The sequence below is a fragment of the Rhinopithecus bieti genome, unplaced genomic scaffold (assembly GCF_001698545.2).
Source record: "Rhinopithecus bieti isolate Rb0 unplaced genomic scaffold, ASM169854v2 scaffold_42772, whole genome shotgun sequence".
In the NCBI taxonomy this organism is placed as follows: Eukaryota; Metazoa; Chordata; class Mammalia; order Primates; family Cercopithecidae; genus Rhinopithecus; species Rhinopithecus bieti.
Genome location: NW_016818842.1, coordinates 2,366,674 through 2,384,161, shown reverse-complemented (window position 1 = coordinate 2,384,161; position 17,488 = coordinate 2,366,674). Strand labels below are relative to the sequence as shown.

At 47.7% G+C, this 17,488-nt stretch overlaps 1 protein-coding gene across 3 annotated transcripts in view; it reads right to left on the bottom strand.

The window, feature by feature from the left end:
• The window catches only part of HIP1 (huntingtin interacting protein 1), a 216,169-nt gene that overhangs the window by 96,315 nt on the left and 102,366 nt on the right, over nt 1-17,488 (bottom strand). Inside the window, exon 1 of one of the 3 annotated variants that reach the window (XM_017857671.1) lies at nt 11,921-11,938. The exons of the other annotated variants lie outside the window; for them this stretch is intronic. The gene's annotated coding sequence lies outside the window, so the exon portion shown is untranslated. Of the gene's footprint in view, nt 1-11,920; nt 11,939-17,488 lie in introns of those variants that run through there. 3 annotated transcript variants of the gene reach the window in all.

The following is a 17,488-nucleotide window of genomic DNA, read 5'->3' as shown; positions in this document are numbered from 1 at the left end:
GAGGTACAGGTGGGCGGATCACTTGAGGTCAAGAGTTCAAGACCAGCCTGGCCAACATGGCAAAACCCCATCTCTACTAAAAATACAAAAATCAGCCAGGTGTGGTGCGTGTGCCTGCTGTAATCCCAGCTACTCGGGAGGCTGAGGCAGGAGGATTGCTTAAACCCGGAAGGCAGAGGTTGCAGTGAGCCGAGATCATACCAGCCTGGGCAACAGAGCAAGACCCTGTCGCAAAAAAAACAAGAAAGAAAAGAAAAGAAAACAGTAACAAAAAGGAAGAATGAGAGCAAAGAGAGAAGAAACAATAAAAATGGTGGAAATGTGAAGAATGAAGTCAGTTTCTCAGCTCAGACAGGCATACCTTGATATAAGTAAATTTTTTTCTGGAAAATGTGAATTGACGCTGAGGCCAAATTAGGAGATTATTGTTCATTTCACAGAAGACATTGGCATCCGATGCCCTTAAATAGCCATCTCCGTTAGTACATTTAAGATAGGATTCAGTTTACAGAAGTGTGATTTATACAGAATCACATCTGTTACATAAAGCTCAGAAAAATAGCTCTCCTCCCATGTCATCTTGCTAACTATAGAACTGGCCCAGTATAGATGGTCACCTATTTTCTTCTAAAAGACACCACCCCTGCTCTCTGTCATCTATTTCTGTTTCACTGTAATCATGGGTAACAGATTCTTAGGGGCCACCCAGATCTCTTTCTGGTCTTCCCTAAACTCAGAGAACAACTGCTCTGAATTGTTTCCATATTCACGCATTCATTTGACATATATTTCTGGAAGGCCTATCATATGCCTGGCACTGCTTTAGAAATACAGCGAGTGTGCGGTGGCTCATGTCTGTAATCCTAGCACTTTGGGAGGCGAAGGTGGGTGGATTGCTTAAGCCCAGGAGTTCAAGACCAGCTGGGGCAACATGGCGAAACCCTGTCTCTACAAAAATACAAGAAATGATCCAGACGTGGTGGTGCGTGCCTATAGTTCCAGCTACTTGGGAGGCTGAGGTGGGAGGATCACCTGAGCTCAGGAGGCAGAGGTTGCAGTGAACCAATACTGAGCCACTATACTCCAGCCTGGGCAACAGAGCAATACTCTGTCTTAAAAAAAAAAAAAAAAAAAAGGCCAGGCACAATGGCTCATGACTGTTATCCAAGCACTTTGGGAGGCCAAGGTGGGTGGGTCACTTGAGGTCAGGAGTTCAAGACCAGCCTGGCCAACATGGTGAAACCAATCTCTACTAAAAATACAAAAATTAGCCAGGCGTGGTGGTGCATGCCTGTAGTCCCAGCTACTCGGGAAACTGAGGCACGAGAATTGCTTGAACCTGGGAGGTAGAGGTTGCAGTGAGCTGAGATAGCGCCACTGCACTCCAGCCTGGATGACAGAGCGAGGGTCTGTCTCAAAAACAAACAAATAAACAAAATAAACAAAACCAAAATAAAACAGCAAGGAACAGAGATGACGATCTCTGTCCTCATGGGGCTTATATTTTAGCAGGAGAGACAAGCAGTAAACAAATCAGATGGCGAGAGGTGCCATGGAAGAAAGATAAGGGGAAGGATAGGGCTGGAGTGTTCTAGGCAGCATTATAACCTCCCAAAGGGTCACTGAGGGAGGCTGTACTGAGGTGACAGAGGGATACAGACTTTAAAGTGCTGAGAGGCTGACGTGGTGGCTCACACCTATAATCTCAGCACTGGGAGGCCCAGGAGGCAGGATTGCTTGAGACTAGGAGCTTGAGAACAGCCAGGGTGACATAGGAAGATCCTGTCTCTACAAAAAAATTTAAAATGAAAAAATTAGCCTGGCTTGGTGGCATAGTCCCAGCTGCTGGGGAGGCTGAAGTGGGAAGATCGCTTGAGCCCCGGAGTTTGAGGCTGCAGTGAGCCATGTAGTGCTACTGCACTCTAGCCTGGAGAGCAGAGTGAGACCCTGTCTCAAAAAATAAATAACGTGATAAGGAAGTGAGCCTGGCACACACCTGGGAGAAGAGTTTTGGCACAGGAGCAGAAGCCCAGCTGGCAGGCATGAGGAAGTGTGGCTAGAGCCAGAAGTCAGGGGCAGGAGGGGCCAAATTGCTAGAGGCCTCGCAGCCCATGGTAAGGACTAGCCTTTGTTCCACATAAGACCGGGGCCATTGGAAGCTGTTTTGTTTTTGGGGGGTTTTGATAAAAGACGGGATCTTGCCATGTTGCCCAGGTTGGTCTTGAACTCCTGGCCCCAAGCAATCCTCCTGCCTTGGCCTCCCAAATTGCTGAGATTACACGTGTGAGCCAGTGTGCCCGGCCTCGCTGGAAGATTTTGAGCAAAGCAGTAAAATGATCTGATACACTAGGATCCCTCTGGCTGCTGTGCTGAGAACAGACTGCAGGGACCAGTGTGGCTGCAGGGACCACAGTGAAGATGCTGCTGCCTTCAGTCAGGCCAGAGATGACGGTGGAGGCAGAGGAGGCGTCGAGACGTGGTCGGTCTCTGAATTTATTTTGAAGCTAGAGCTGATGGGATTTGCTGATGTTCTGGATCTGGGGTGTGAGGAAGGAAGGAGTCAAGGATAACATCGTGATGATTTGCCTGAGCACCTAGAGGGACTGAGCTGCCGTTAACAAGCTGGGGGGACCCATGGGAGAGTTGGTTTGGGGCTAGGTTAGATATGAGACACCTACCAGGTATCCCAGTGGAGCTGGGAGTGAGCAGTGGGCTGTGCCGCATCTGGAGTTCAGAAAAGGTCTGAGCTGGGCCCGGCGCAGTGGCTCACACCTGTAATCCCAGCACTTTGGGAGGCCGAGGTGGGCGGATCTCTTGAGGCCATTTCGAGACCAGCTTGACCAACATGAAACCCTGTCTTTACTAAAAATACAAAAATTAGCCGGATGTGGTGGTGTGTGCCACCCAGCTAACTCAGGAGGCTGAGGCAGAAGAATTGCTTGAACCAGGAGGTGGAGGCTGCAGTGAGCTGAGATCATGCCACTGCACTCCAGCCTGGGTGACAGAGCAAGACTCTGTCTTAAAAAAGGAACAGGTCTGAGCTACATTTATAAATTTGGATGGGATGTAAGAGTGCATAAGAGCACCAAGGAATGAGTGCAGATGAGACGTCTGGGGACAGCCTGAGGACACCCCGATGTTCAGGAGAGACAGGAGGCCAGGTGCGTGCAGTGGCTCATGCCTGTAATCCCAGCACTATGGGAGTCCGAGGGAGGAGAATTGCTTGAGCCCAGGAGTTTGAGACCAGCCTGGGCAACACAGCGAAACCCCGTCTCTACCAAAACTACAAAAATTAGCAAGTCTTACAACCCGGTCTCTACATAAATAAATAAGGATAGGAGGGAATCAGTGATGGAGATAGAAAAGAAACAGCCTGTGAGGTCGGAGGAAGCCATATGAAGAAATGCATTTTGGCAGGGCATGGTGGCTCATGCCTGTAATCCCAGTGCTTTGGGAGGTTGAGGCAAGAGGATCCTTTGAGACCAGGAGTTGGAGGCTGTAGTGAGCTATGATTGCAGTACTGCACTCCAGCCTGGGCAAGCCAGCAAGACTGTCAAATAAATAACAATTTATCTATCTATCATATATATACATACATATACACACGTATATATATATACATACACACACACACATACACACACACACACACGTATATATATATATATATATATTTTTTTTTTTTTTTTTAAGGAAATTGGCCAGGTGCAGTGGCTAACGCCTGTAATCCTAGCACTTTGGGAAGCTAAGGTGGGCAGATCACCTGAGGTCAGGAGTTTGAGACCAGCCTGGCCAACATGGTGAAACCCCATCTCTAATAAAAATAAAAAATGTAGCCAGGCATGGTGATGCGTGCCTGTAATCCCAGCTACTCGAGAGGCTGAGGCAGGAGAATCGCTGGAACCTGGGAGGTAGAGGTTGCAATGAGCTGAGATCGTGCCTCTGCACTCCAGCCTGGGCAACAGAGCGGCACTCCATCTCAAAAAAAAAAAAAAAAAAAAAAAAAAGCCAAAAAAAAAAAGGTGTCCCCCTCTGATGGTAGATGGAGGAGAGAAAGGGAGGCTGGGGGCTGGAGGCACGGAGTGTTCTAACAGCATTTCTGCTGTGAAGAGGGACAGAGAGAGAGGGCAGCCGCTGGGAGGAGGTGGGCTCAAGGCTTTCTTGTTTCTGGTGGGAGACGTGATAACGTGTTTGCATGTGCATAAGGAAAGGACAGGAGAGTGGCAGGGATGGGGATGGGGCCTGGTGCCCAGCAGGAGGGCAGGCTGGGCCAGATCCCACAGGACAGACACAGATGGAGGCGGACATGTGGGTGAGGGCAGTGCCAGTTTTCACAGATCATGTCTCTTCACAGTGAAACAGGAAGCAAGGTCAGGGCTGAGAGCTCAGGATTTGAGGAATGCACAGGATGCCCGGAGATGCACTCAAGGCCCAGGCAAGTGGCACTTGGAGAAAGGAGCTAAGCCAGCCTCCGCCTCCTCTTCTCCAGCCCAGTTCTCCCCAGAGCCTCTCCCTTGTCCTCAAACCAACTCTTCTCCTCCTCCTCATTGCCTTTCTGGCTTGTAAAGTGCTTGAGGCTGGGCACAGTGGCTCACGCTTGTAATCCTAGCACTTTGGGAGGCTGAGGCAGGAGGACTGCTTCGGCCTAGGAGTTTCAGACCAGCCTGGGCAGTAGTGAGACCCTGTCTCTATAAAACCTCTCTATAAAAAATTAGGCTGTGGTGGCTCATGCCTATAGTCATAGCTATACAGGAGGCTGAGGCAGGAGGATCACTTGAGGGCAGGAGGATCACTCGAACTCAGAAGGTCAAGGCTGCAGTGAGCTCTGATCGTGCCACTGCACTCCAGCCTGGAAGACAGAGCTGGACCTTGTAAAACACACACACACACACACACACACACACCCCTTCAAAGCACAGACCTCACTGAACTCAGGTCAGAACCAAAGAAAAGAGACTGAGTGAGCAGTGAGGCTGCAGTTACACTCTGGAGGCCACGGAATCAGGCAAGCAGAGGCACTGATGGATACTCCCTGCTCTGGACCCAGGGAGTGAGAACAAGCTGGGGAGGATTTGCTAATCAGTTTTCTAAAGTGGAAAGAGGGGTTGTTGCTAATTCCGGAGGTGGATTTCATCATCAGCTGCATGGCTGTGACGTGACTTCCTCAGAAAGCAAAGCTGCCAGAAACTCTCCCTTCTACTTCTGTCTTGGGGGTGAAGAAGAGGCCTTCCTTAGGGGAGTGGGAGAAAAAAGAGCTATGAGATTCAGAAGTATAGGGGTGTTGGCGGAGCAGGGAGTCATCCAACAGGCCCCAGGCAGGGTAAGCCCCACCCAAGTCTCCAGGCCTGACAGCCTACTGGTCTCCTGGTGGCCACAACATCACCAGAACCCCCCTTTCTGAAGCACAGCTCCAATCATGCCAGAAACTTCCAGAAACATCCAGGGCTCATGGAGAAACTGCTCCACTGCCTGGCCTGGCACTCAAGGCCTGGAGATCTGGCCCCCACTTGCCTTTCCAGTCTTAGAATTCATTCCTGTCCTTCCCTTTCCCAAATACGTCCTGCCTAATTTGACCCTCATGCCTTCGCTTCATGCCACCTCTCTAACCAAGATTAACCACCCTGCCCAAACCATCTCCATTTATTTAAGTTCCATCATTCATTCAGATAGTCGTGATTTTATTCATTCATTGAATTCACCCATCAAATCTATACAGTCATCCCTCTGTGTCTGTATGTAAATGTATTTTTGTTTAATTATTATTATTATTTTTTGAGACGTCTTGCCCTGACGCCCAGGCTGGAGTGCAGTGGTGCGATCTTAGCTGACTACAATGCCTCAGCCTCCTGTCTCCCGAGTAGCTGGGAATTACTGGCACCTGCCACCACGTCCAGCTAATTTTTGTATTTTTACAATTAGTAGAGATGGGGTTTAATTATGTTGGCCAGGCTGGTCTCGAACTCCTGACCTCAGGCCACCTTGGCCTCCCAAAGTGCTGGGATTATAAATATGAGCCACCATTGTTTAAGTTTTTATAGAGATGGGATCTTGCTATGTTGCCCAGGCTGGTCTCAAACTCCTGGGTAGGTGTATTGAGCACCCAGTCAAGTGTTGCATTAAGTCAACTCACAGATCACTAAGGCTTAGTCCTAGTTTCAAAGAGTGAGGTCTAGATGGGGAGAAAGATGATGGCACTGTGTCCACCTTGTGAGAAGAGAGAGACTGGTGGGTATAGACTGTACGGAGGACTGGGGTGTGCGCATCTATCTAAGGCTTAAGGGTTGGTGATGGCTGCCTGGAGGAAGAACCAACCTAACCAGCAGAGAAGCTGGTCTGGAAAGGGGGCCTGCCAGGTCATTCAGGTAGAGATGACAGCATGATCGAGCCACAGAAGTGAGCAAGGCCCAGTGTTGGGGACTGGTGAGCAGTCACTGTTTCTAGCAAGTAGAAAAGCAGAGATGGGGTGCTATAGTTTAAATATGTGAGTCACCTCCAAAATTCATGTTGAAGTTTAATCTCCATTGTGATGGTATGAAGAGGTAGGGCCTTTTGGGACATGATTAAGTCATGAGGGTTCTGCCCTTGTGAAGAGGACAAATGCCCTTATAAAAGAGGCTTTGGAGGCCAGGCGTGGTGGCTCATGCCTGTAATCCCAGCACTTTGAGAGGCCAAAGGTGGGTGGATCGTTTGAGTCGAGGAGTTTGAGGCCAGCCTGGGCAACATGGTGAATCCCTGTCTCTAAAAAAAAGAGGCTTTAGGCTGGGCGCAGTGGCTTATGCCTGTAATCACTTTGGGAGGTTGATGAGGGTAGATCACCTGAGGTCAGGAATTCAAGACCAGCCTGACCGACGTAGTGAAACCCCATCTCTACCAAAAATACAATAATTAGCTGGGTGCGGTGGTGGGTGCCTGTAATCCCAGCTACTCGGGAGGCTAAGGCAGGAGAATCACTTGAACCCAGGAGGTGGAGGTTGCAATGAGCTGAGATCCGCCATTGCACTCAAGCCTGGGCAACAAGAGCGAAACTCCGTCTCAAAAAAAAAAACAGGCTTTGGAGAGCTGCTTGCCCCTTCTATCTCTTCTGCATGTGAAGGCACAGCATTCTTCGCCTCCACCTCTTTTTGCTATGTGAGGATGCAGCGACAGAATGCCATCTATGGAACAGGCTCTTGCCAATCACTGAATCTGGTGGCTCTGTGATCTTGGACGTCACAGCCCCCAGAACTGTGAGAAATAAACGTCTATTGTTTGTAGGCCAAGTCTATGGTATTTTGTTATAGCAGCAAGAATGAACTAAGACTGGGGCCATGACCTGGAAGCCTAATCTATAGGGTCATAGGGTAGCCGCCCAGGAAACTTCCCCTGCACTCACTACCCAGCTTGAAACACATTAGCAAAAAGAATTCTTAAAAGCGAAAACCTCAAAGCCTAAGTCCTTAAACATAAGTAAGCCAATGGATACATACTCTTAGGTGAAGGTACAAGGATTTCACCCTAGTAGTGGAAAATGTTATTAATAGAGGGCAGATCACAATTAAATGATACATCACTCCCTGCTCATCTGGAATTATAGCAATACTAACATTGACTGGATGATACACGCCAAGGCATTGATCTAAGCACTTTACATGCAGTAATTCATCTGCCCTCACCACAACCCCGTATGGAAGGTATTATGACTATGCCCACTGTACAAGAGGGAAAGCCTGGCAAAAGGAGACCTCAGTAACCCACCCAGGTAAGTACACAGTGGAAACTGGTTTTGAACCCATGAACCCAGAACCCACGGATGGCCTGGACCACTCTGATATATTATTTCTAGATCTCCAGCATGGTGAAAACAAAAATTAAAGTCTACAAAACCGTATTATGGTATGGCCCCATTTTCTTTAAGTATGTGTGTATTTGTCTATGTGTACATGCTTGTGTTTGAATCAAATGAAGATTTGGCTGTTTTTGACTTATACAAAAGGCAATTTCATATGGTTCAACCTAGTGTATGCACACAAACACAAACACACACACGGAAAAGTCTGTAAGAACCTACACTAAATTGTTAGCAGTAGTTTTAGATGGTGGAAAAATATTTGATCTTTATTTTCTTTGTACCTTTTCATATTTTCTGAAGAGTGGCAGAAGTTTAACACTTCTGTGGATTACCTGTTTCCTTACTGCTGGTGCTGATGGCCTCAGCTATGTGGTATTAAACTCTACTCAATGTGCAGGAGCCCCCGCCCGGCAAACTACAGTATCAGGGCCCAACGCACTCAAGGCTATCTCTCCTCGGGGACGGAGAAGCCAAAGTGTGTACTTCAATGAAGCAAGTGCTTAGAACAGCACCTGGCATATCAAGGGCACTCTATAAACCTTTTCCAAATAAATGAATGGTCACTTTCTCCACCCCACTTCCTATACCACTGGGCAGAATCAATCATTCCTACTTGAGTTTCCATGAGAGTTTCCTTAAATCTCTATAGTATAAAGAACCCAGTAACCTGCCCAGGTAAGTGGTAGAGACAGATTTTGAACCCCGGGACCCAAGGCCTCCACCACTCTGAAATACTGTTCCTAGATCAAAGTGAGGGGCCCTTTGAGATTTGACTTCTTTGAGCCTCAGTTTTCTCCAGCTTGAACATGAAAATAGGAATCACGCTTTTCTGAGAATTGCATGAGACATGGTGCTCTGTCACCCCCAGCCTCGTTCCAGTTGATGTTACTTGGGCAGGGCTGAGAGGGCCTTGTTTATTGTGTGTAACATCAAGTCCACAGCCAGGGCCATGGCCAGAGAACTGCCCATGTGACCCTGGCTCCCTTACTGGAGATTTGTTGGATTTAAGAGGCAGTATCTTCCCTCCAACTTCTAGAAAATCTGGCAGAAATGGATAAGTGGTCAGTGCTCTGTAGACCATCTGGCTGACAGCTGGATCCACAGTTGAATAGACCTCAGGAGGATGGTCAAGGGGAGCTGGGCACAGGGAAAGGGCCCTGAGGTTTAGACTCAGGCAACTCTCAGCAATGAGCTATGAGCTAAATCTGGAGTCCAGGATTTCAGCCAGCCTGTAAGCCAACTACATACCATGAACAGGGGTTCCAGAGTTCCCTGGCAGCCAAGGAAAATCCTCTGCTGGCAATGAATGGGTTCACCCCTCTGCTACAATTCTTATCCAAGCATATTTAGAATGGTGCAGCCATTTCTGCATCTAATCCCATTTTCTGGATCATTTACCACCTTCCAACAGCTTACAAAATTTTCTCATTTACATTTATTTCTATTATCTATCATTTACTCCCTCAATAGCTGCAGGAGCTCAGCTCCACAAGGCAGGAATCTTTGTTTGGTTCAATGAAGTATCCCAAGTGCTTGGAACAGCACCTGGCATATGGAAGACACTCTATAAATCTTTTCTGAATAAATGAATAAATGAAATGTCACTTTCCCCACCCCACTTCCTGTACCATTTGGCAGAATTAGTCATCTTGCCTCTGAATGTCTATAGAACTTTCCTTAAATCTCTAATATTGTACTAATCACACTATTGTGATTATTAACATTAATCTAATATTGTAATTTTATCTCCTGTACTTTTTTTTTTTGAGACAGAGCCTCGCTCTGTCGCCCAGGCCAGACTGTAGTGGCGCGATCTTGGCTCACTCCAACCTCTACCTCCCGGGTTCAAGAGATTCTCGTGCCTCAGCCTTCCAAGTAGCTGGGATTACAGGCACGTGCCGCCTCGCCCGGCTAATTTTTGTATTTTTAGTAGAGACGGGGTTTCACCATGTTGGCCGAGCTGGTTTCAAATTCCTGACCTCAAGTGATCCACCTGCCTTGACCTTCCAAAGCGCTGCTGGGATTACAGGTGTGAGCCACTGCGCCCAGCCTGTACCTCTTTTAAGGCAGAAGCCATCAAAGGATCACTTTCTCTCTTATATTATCTACACCTGGCATGAGGTCTGGGTGGGTCCTCGGTGTCTGCTGACTCAGGGGACAATCTTCACATATATAGGGCAAAAAAGACAATAGCCAGGACCCTGGTTGTAACCATTGGAAACATCCCTACCCAGCACCAGGGCTGGTGACATGATCTTGAGCTAGGTGGAATAGGGAGGCAGTGATTTTGTAATACTTCTTTCTAGCCTGAGAAAAATCCAGCGAGAGAAAGTTATTTTAGGTCCCAGAATACGAGGCTGAACTGAGTCCTCCAAAGAGAGGTTAAGATAGAAAGTTAATGAAATGTTCATTTCAAAAAAACTTTGCCCAACCCACGGTTTACAACTCCCACACTTATCCTGGTACCAGTGACAGCCATCTCCAGGCCCAGGGACCAGTAGGCAGCATAAACCCGTTGGCCAGAATAGCATATCCATGTCTGATTGTCAAGTGGAGGCAGCCCCGCTTACTGGCTCTACTAGAGACTTGCTGGTTATTTTTTAACACAGGCCCTCACACCTGTGCCCACTCCTCCTCTCTATTCCTCTGGCCCCGCTCCTGACAAACCTACTCAACATTCATTCCCCAGTGTTGTATGTTCAGCCTGTGTGCAGCACCTCTCTCTCAACTAGAATGTCTTCTCCTTTTGTCTTTTAATCATTCATGCATTCAGCACCTATTGTGCGTCCTGTGTTTCCTTCAATTGCAGCTCCCCTTCTTTTTTTTTTCCTTTTTATTTTTTTTGAGATGGAATCTTGCTCTGTCACCCAGACTGGGGTGCAGTGGCGTGATCTCAGCTCAATGCAACCTCCGCCTCCCAGGTTCAGGCAATTCTCATGCCTCAGCCTCCTGAGTAGCTGGGATTACAGGCATGAGCCACCATGCCTGGCTAATTTTGTATTTTTAGTAGAGACAGGTTTTCTCCATGTTGGTCAGGATGGTCTCAAACTCCCGACCTCAGGTGATCCTCCTGCCTCGGCCTCCCGAAGTGCTGGGATTACAGGTGTGTCACCGCTCCTGGCCTGCTCCCCTTCTTAAAGCACAGCTCTTCCAGGAATCACTGAGGTATAAAAAGATTCGGCTTTGGGAGGCCAAGTTGGGAGGCTGAGGCAGGAGTATTGCTTGAGGCCAGCAGTTCAAAACCAGACTGGGAAACATAGCAAAATCCTGTCTCTGCCAAAAAGTTAAAAATTGCTGGGCATGGTGGCATGGACCTGTAGTCCCAGCTACTTGGGAGGCTGAGGTGGGAGGATCACCTGAGCCCGGGAGGTTGAGGCCACAGTGAACTGAAACTGGAATTGCACCACTGCATTTCAGCCTCAGGGATAGAGCGAGACCTTCTCTCTAAAAAGGAAAAAAAAGCCAGCACAGTGGCTCATGCCTATAATCTCAGCACTTTGGGAAACCAAGGCGGGCAGACAGCTTCTTGAGCTCAGGAATTCAAGACAAGCCTAGGCAACAAGGTGAAACCCCGTCTCTATAAAACAGACAAAAATCAGCCAGGTGTGGTGGTGTGCACCTGTAGTCCCAGCTACTCCGGAGGCTGAGGTGGGAGAATCACTTGAGACTGAGAGGTTTGAGGCTGCAGTAAGCCATGACTACACCACTGCACTCCAGCATGGGTGATAGACCAAGATCCATCGCAAAAAAAAAAAAAAAAAAAAAGATTTGGGTTCCGTATCATGGGAACTTTGTTAGCCCACAGAGATATGGAGTGTGCCTACTTTTCAAGCATCAACCAGAGGTAGTTTCTGAACAAACCCTGTGGTTTCATGACCTTACCCTTTTAGTGTGCCTGAAATACCCTTATTTTCCTCGTTCCAGGGGATCATCTTCCCCTCTGCCCCCAGTTTTCTTAATGATACCCTTCCTTAAGTTGCCAGTTGGTTAACCCCACCTTCTCCAGGCTGACACATGCCCCATCCTTTGTGCATTGCACAACATGTATTGCAACTACTAACAGGTCTGATTGCCCCAGCGGACTGAGCTCACCCAGCAGTGATCATTCTGCAAGAAGCAATGCTCTCTCCCCTCCTCTGAAGTTTTCAGATTTCATTTATAGCCTAAATGAAAAAGCAAAAATATTACTAATGATACAAAATATTACTAATGATAGCCATGGTTTACTAAGCTCCTCCTATGTGCCAAGTTCTGTATTTTTTATTTTATCTTATTTTTTTAGACAGGGTCCCACTCTGTCACCCAGGCTGGAGTACAGTGGTGTAATCACAGCTCACTGCAGCCTTGAACTCTTGGGCTCAAGTGATCCACCTGCTTTGGCTGGGAGGGTCCCCAGGAGCTGAGACCACAGGCTCATGCCACCAAACCCAGATAATTTGTTTTTTAATTAATTAATTAATTAATTTAATGTAATTTTTTAAAGTAGAGATGGGGTCTTGCTATTTTGCCCAGGCTGGTCTTGAACTCCTGGGCTCAAGTAATCCTCCCGCCTCAGCCGCCCAAAGCACTAGGATTACAGGCATGAGCCACCATGCCTGGCTTGTGTCAAGTACTTTAAATGAGCACCTCGACAGCACTGCAAGTCTGCAGACACCAATCTTAGAGATGAGGAAATAATATGATGGACGAGATCAACTAACTTGTCTATGATTTGAGAGTCGGCAAGTGGTGGCAAAGGGACCTTAGCCTCTGTTACTCCAAAGCCCAGGCTCAGCATCTGGAGCAGCCTCAGGACACAGACGAGTCTCCCTTAATCCTCTGTGCACAGGGGACAGGGCCATGGAGTCTGGCTGGGATCCCATTCACTCAACCATTCCCATTTACAAATATGCCTCCCACCCTGACCCCTCTCTACCTGCCCACAGGAACCTCCTCCAAATTAAAGATGCATTAGGACTTCAAGGAATCTAAAGGAGACATGGGGAATTTATTTTTTTTCTTAAATGACCCATGGACTAATTTCTTTGGGGCTCTGGAGCAGGTGAAATCTTCTCCGATTACGGAAATCTTTGGCTCAGGGACAGCTGTGAGACCACGTGCCTGTCCTGGGTTTGAACTGGGACCTCTCTGGGCAAGAAGGGAGACAAAGGTGGAGGGGAAACAGCGCTTGGACTTGAGCTTCAAGAAACTCACCTAGCTGCGTGTGTGTTGCGGGGGAGATTGGAGTAGGGGAAAGATGGCTGGAAGAGGGGAAGTGGGAGGGAGAGATAGTGTGATCCGGGCAAAAATGCTCCCTGGGAGGGGCTGTCTTAAAACTCATGTTTGCATCTGGACTTAGCCCCTGACCAGAAGTACAACTCTGACCAGAGGGGCCTCTGAAGAGAGGTGCTCCTGGGACAATAAATCCTGCTTCACAAGGCCGATGTGAGGAAGAAAATAATGCAGGTGAGACTGTTCTGTCAATTGCAAATGTCTATTGATGCGTGGTCGCGCTTGGTGCATTTCGAGGAAATCTCTCTCAACTCTGTAAGCCTTTTTGACAGACAAGGACTCAGCCATCCTCAGCCCTGGATCCCTTAGTATCTTAACGTCCTCACCCAAGGGCCTGCATAAAAAGGGGGTATTCAGTATGCACGTGAATTGAATGGAACCTCATCTTGGTGAGATAAAATCTTAATGATCAGTGACAATGAAAGATAGTAATCCACTAATGGTAAATCAAAAATTCTTTTCTCCTAAGCAATTTTTTTTTTTAAGAGACAAGGTCTCTGCCACCCAGGCTGGAGTGCAGTGGTGTTATCATAGCTCATTGCAGCCCTGACCTTTTGGGCTCAACCTCCCGAGTAGCTGGAATTACAGGCACGCACCACCATGCCTGGCTAATTTTTTCATTTTTTTGTAGAGACAGGGTCTCACTATATTGCCCAGACTGGTCTCAAACTCTTGGGCTCAAGCGATCCTCCTACCTCAACCTCCCAAAGTGCTGGGATTACAGGTGTGAGCCACTGTGCCTGGCCAATTTCCGTTCTTTATAAATTACCAGGTCTCAGGTATTGTTAAAGCAGCACAAATGGACTACGCAACTGACTATAGTAAAAAACACATTTTACTGTGGTACACATACGCCATGGAATACTATGCAGCCATAAAAAGGAATGAGATTACGTCCTTTGCAGGGACATGGATGAAGCTGGAAGCTGTTATCCTCAGCAAAATGACACAGGAATAGAAAACCAACACCACATGTTCTCCCTTATAAGTAGGACCTGAGTGATGAGAACACATGGACACATGGCAGGGAACAACACACACGAGGGTCTGTCAGAGGGTGGTGAAGGAGAGTATCGGGAGGAATATCTAATGGATACTCGGCTTACCACCTAGGTGATGGGTTGATCTGTGCAGCAAACCAGCATGGCACATGTTTACATGTCACAAACCTGCACATGTCACAAACCTGCACATGTACCCCTGAACTTAAAAGTTGAAGAAAAAAAGTACATTTTACGGGGCTACCCAGTACTTACTTGTGTGCATGCATAGATACAATCAAAATCCGTTTCATGATCTAATGCTTACCCTCTCATGTGGAATATACCTGGATGTTTTCTCATCTCTTTCACTCTTGTTTTTATTTTTTTGAGATGGACTCTTGCTCTGTTGTCCAGGCTGGAGTGCAGTGGCACGATCTCAGCTCACTGCAACCTCTGCCTCCTGGGTTCAAGCAATTCTCCTGCCTCAGCCTCCCGAGTAGCTGGGATTACAGGTGTGTGCTGCCTTACCCGGCTAATTTTTGTATTTTTAGTAGAGCTGGGTTTCACCATGTTGGCCAGGCTGGTCTCTAACTCCTGATCTCAGGTGTTCCACCTGCCTTGGCCTCCCAAAGTGCTGGGATCACAAGTGTGAGCCACCGCGTGCCTGGCCTATTTCACTCTTTCATATGCTGGCAGCAACCCACTAAATGGATCTTGTGGCCAGGGCTGAAAATGCTGCTCTATTTGCTGGGCAGGTCACCCATCAGTCTTTGGCATCATTTTGCACAGCGATCTCTCCAGTTGGGCATTTAACTTCTACCACATCCCTTCTGCTGACACCAGCAGCAACAACAGGTTGACCAGAAGTCTTTTCTGCTCTACAGTCAATATTGTTTACTCAGAACATCTGAAATACCTTCTTTCCACCCCTCTCACCTGCCTGCTGGGTAAGTCAAGTGTCTCACATTTGAGGAAGCAGTGAGATTCAGGAAGAAACTCCTGAATTTTAAAAACAGCTATAGGGCTATAGGGAGCAGGGCACAGTGGCTCATGCCTGTAATCCCAGCACTTTGGGAGGCTGAGGTGGGAGAATCGCTTGAGCCCAGGAGTTCTAGACCATACTGGGCAACATATCGAAACCTCGTCTCTACCAAAAATCAAAAAAGGCAGTCAAGCATTGTGGTGGTACCTGCTTGTTGTCCCAGATACTTGGGAGGCCGAGATGGGATGATTGCTTGAGCCTAGGAGTTCAAGGCTGCAGTGAGCTATGATCGCACCACTGCACTCCAGCCTTGACAACAGAGTGAGACCTTGTCTCGAAAAAAACAACAACAACAACAAAAAAAAAACAGATAGAGGGGATTTACAAGGCTCAGAGTCCACATATAGACACTCATCCTTCTTTCCTAAGTCTTCTCCACTAGAGGACCCAGAGGCCAAAGGCCACGACCCCCAGCTCATCTTTTGAAATTAACTTGTGTCCATTCTAGAATCTAGACACTAAATCTTTTTCCTCACCTTTTATTTATTATATCGGTATAGTGCATACTTTGACTGTCAGAGAACTGGACACAAGACCTGGTTCTACCCCTGGTGTGGAATATCGGATGTCACTTTTCTGAACTAATTTTCTTATCTGTAAAACATAGCCAATCATTTCGGCCCTGACTTCCTCATGGGGTTGTAGTGAGAACAAGTGTGAAAATGCTTTTATATAGGCCAGGTGTGGTGGCTCATGCCCGTAATCTCAGCACTTTGGGATGCTGAGGCAGGAGGATCGTTTGAGGCCAGGAGTTCAAGACCAGCCTGGGCAACATAGAAGACTCCGTCTCTCCAAAAACAAACAAATAAATAAATAAAATAAAAATTAGCCTCGCTTGGTGGCTCATGTCTGTGGTCTTAGCTACTCAGGAGGCCGAGGTGGGACAATAGCTTGAGCCTAGGAGTTCAAGGCTACAGTCAGCTACAATTGTGCCACTGCACTCCAGGCTAGGTGACAGAGTGAGACCGCGTCTCTAAAAAAAAAAAGAAAGAAAGAAAAAAATGCCTTGTACACTGCAAAGCACTGCAGAAATATAAATTGTTATGTAAACGGTATGTTCTTTGGTAATAATTGATAGTGTTGACTCTATTTTCTTTTTTTTTTTTTTTTTGAGACGATCTCACTCTGTCGCCCAGGCTGGAGTGCAGTGACCGGATCTTGGCTCACTGCAAGCTCCGCCTCCCGGGTTAACGCCATTCTCCTGCCTCAGCCTCCCGAGTAGCTGGGACTACAGGCGCCCGCCACCTCGCCCGGCTAGTTTTTTTGTATTTTTTAGTAGAGACGGGGTTTCACCGGGTTAGCCAGGATGCTCTCGATCTCCTGACCTCGTGATCCGCCCGTCTCGGCCTCCCAAAGTGCTGGGATTACAGGCTTGAGCCACCGCGCCCGGCCGACTCCATTTTCCAAATTACAGTACTGTGCATTCTCTGTGTTTAGTGAAAGGCACAGCCTCCATCATCAACCCCTAAAAGGCATCCGCACTTTCTCCCTGAGTGCAGGGTTAAACCAGCTCTCCCTTGGGCAGATATCTGATGTCATCAAAAATTCATGGGTCGCAGCAGCTGGTAAATCCACTGTCTCCGGTCGTGTGTACCCTCATTCACAAAAATCACCAGGCCTGGGAGAATTGGTCCCAAGAGTCGTCAGCTGAAATATGGCCTCTGGGCTCAGTTCTGCAGGCCAATCAAAAAATTAAAGCATGAGAGGGAAATCAAGAGTCACCTTAGGCCCAGATGAGACCAGAGATCATCACGATCAGAACAGTCAAATCAGCCGGGCGTGGTGGTGTGCGCCTGTAATCCCGGCTACTTGGGAGGCTGAGGCAAGAGAATCGCTTAACCCGGGAGGAGGAAGTTGCATTGAGCGGAGATCACACCACTGCACTCCAGCCTGGGTGACAGAGCGAGACTCCATCTTGGAAAAAAAAAGAACAGCCGCCAGGTGTATGGAAGACTTACTACTCCAGCTTCTATGCCTTAAAAGGATTATTTCCAACCTTCTCTATTATTATGTTCATGATACAAATGAGGGTAAGAGGTTACAGAAGAAACTTGCTCAAAATCATGCAGGGACGCAGCGTACAGTGGCTCACACCTATAATCCCAGCACTTCGGGAGGCTCAGGTGGGTAGATTGCTTGAGCCCAAGAGTTCGACACCAGCCTGGGCAACATGGCAAAACTCTGTCTCCACAAAAAATACAAAAATTAGCTGGGTGTAGTGGTATGCACCTGTCATCCCAGCTACCCAGGAGGCTGAGATTGGGAGGCTCGCTTGAACCTGGAAGGCAGAGGTTGCAAATGAACTGAGATTGTGCCACTGCACTCCAGCCTGGGCAACAGAGCAAGACCCTGTTTCAAAAAAAA